Here is a 2454-nt window from a genome sequence, read left to right as displayed (position 1 = left end):
CTTACCAGGCAAGGACTTATTCTACTGAGCCATCTCCCTGGCCCCTTTTTTCTTTTGAATACACATTTTTTCTCTTCTAGTTAACTATTCCACTCAAATTTTATATTATTTGATTCTTTCCATGGGAAAGACATTATGATATGTACTCGAGAGAAGGTTGAGTCTTATGAACCTCATAATGTGTAAATTTTGTCCATGAAAAGTGCTTGTTCCAGCTAAGGATTAGATTTTTCAAATCTATTTTTCTTTTTTTGATACTGGGAATCACCCTTAGGACCTCATGCTTGCCAGACAGGCACTGTGCCACTGAGCTACAAACTCAGCCTAGATATGATTTTGTAAAAGATATTTGAAAAGGAATTAAAATAATTGTGCAAAGATCAATAGGATATCTTATCTTTAACACATATAATTTATTACTCAAGAATATGCAGAGTCCTAAATGCTTTTAACAGTGTTGAGAGCAGAGATTAAGTTTTCCTGGGCTGATATGTTCAGCACAAAGTGACTTTTTCAAGCAATTATAGATTATTTTCCTTATGTGATGTGATCAAGTAATGGAGGGAGCTGCACTTCTCACAAAGAATCTAATAATTAGGTACTTCAGACATGTACTAATGAAAAATAAAAACTGAAAAAAAGAAATGATTTTTCATGTGTTTTATGTGTACTGTTTTAGAAGTGGAGATTTAATCATATTGATGATATTATGGTTTTTTTTTCCTTTACACTATGCATTTATTTCATTGAATTGTTAATTCTCTATGATAAAGGTGTGATTGCTTACTATTTTCTATCTGGCAAACTAATCTGACTTCTAGTTCTTTGGGTTCTTGAAAGGTAAAAATAGTTCTTTTGAGAAAATATAAAAATTTCTTTCCATTCAAATTTATTTACAGGAATTTAAAATATACCTGGACAAAATAATTACATTTCTAAGATAATTTCTTATAATTAAGCCTGACTGTAATTCCTGTATGTGTGATAATGGTTATACAAAACTATTTACTGTCTGTATTTGTTATACTTTTAGACCCTGTATGTAAAAATTTATGAAGCAAATAGAAATCAATGGGGGAATCTGAGCTCAAAGTATCAGAAAAAGTAATTTTTTAAATTAATTAATTAATTAATTTGTGTGTGTGTGTGTGTGTGGCCAGCTCAGCCCACCAGGGGGCGGGGCTGGCTGGCATGTGGTGCTGGGGGATTGAACCGTGGTCCCTGTGCTTTGCTGAGCTTGTTCTAAGTAGGTGCTTTAGACCACTGAGCCATCTCACAAGCCCCAGAAAAAGTAATATTAAAAAAATAACTAAAAAGAACACAATAACTGACTGTAAACTGAGACTCTACTGATTTCTAAAAATACCTACCAGTGTTCAATAAGCATTGTAATTATTTATTAATTAGTTTACATACATATATTTTGTTTTGCAAGGCTGTGAGTGATAGGATGGCTCAGTATATTATTGGCATTTATTGGCTTTGACTGAATGGCAGTAAAACACAAACATACATACAATGTCATTATGAAATGAGGGAAGGATTGTCAAGGAACTTTGTATTAGGACCAATACGATGAGGTAATGAATTGCTGTAATTGCTACTCATTTTATTGAAAATGTTCACATAATTTTTAGAGCCAACACTGATATTTACTATTATTCTGATTTTTCTAGATACAGGTCAATGAAGTGTATAGAAGCTGAATATAAGATAGGGACACAGTAATTATCCCAAAAGCATGTGCTCCTCCAGGGTGTTCCTTTTGCAGGAAAAGGGTCATTTTATCTTAAGGTCATGCCTACCTAAATTTTCCCATTCCCTGACGCTAGCATCAATAACCCATGCTGGGATTAATACAGCGTACCTTCCTAAAATAACCTTCTATTACAAGGTTGGATAGTTCTCAAACTGCCTTCAATATCAATCTTATGCAATGATGAAAACACAAGGTTAGAAAGTTTTGATTTAATATGAACCTATGAGATTTTTTTTGTAATAACATGGGATGATATTGATTGAAGGTAATGGATGGATCTATAGCATGCTAGATTATTTGATTACTTGTTAGATTACATTGATTACTTCATACTACATATAGAAAACAAATTTGGAAAATTCTTCATACACTAATAGCATGGAAGCATTTGATTATTATGCTGGGTATATAGGTAAGCTCACTTGAGACTCTATACTGCTTCAAATTTTATTTGGTACCATTTTAGGAATGGTTTTATCTAATCTGGATAATGAGAATATACTTATTCTGGGAAAGGTATACTAAACCTTTTTTCATATATAATGATGCATCATATATAAGCTGTGCTAGGATAGGAGTAAAGTACTGGACAAACAGAATAATATTTAAAGCAAATACATTTTGTTTCAAATTCCAGAAAGATCTTAGAAAAGATGATTATCCAAGTAATTATAATCCATTTGCAAAAGGTTATA

Source organism: Octodon degus, unplaced genomic scaffold, assembly GCF_000260255.1.
Source record: "Octodon degus isolate 3935 unplaced genomic scaffold, OctDeg1.0 scaffold00041, whole genome shotgun sequence".
Taxonomy (NCBI): domain Eukaryota; kingdom Metazoa; phylum Chordata; class Mammalia; order Rodentia; family Octodontidae; genus Octodon; species Octodon degus.
The sequence above is the reverse complement of the archived record's forward strand: the minus strand, read 5'-3'. Positions refer to the sequence as shown.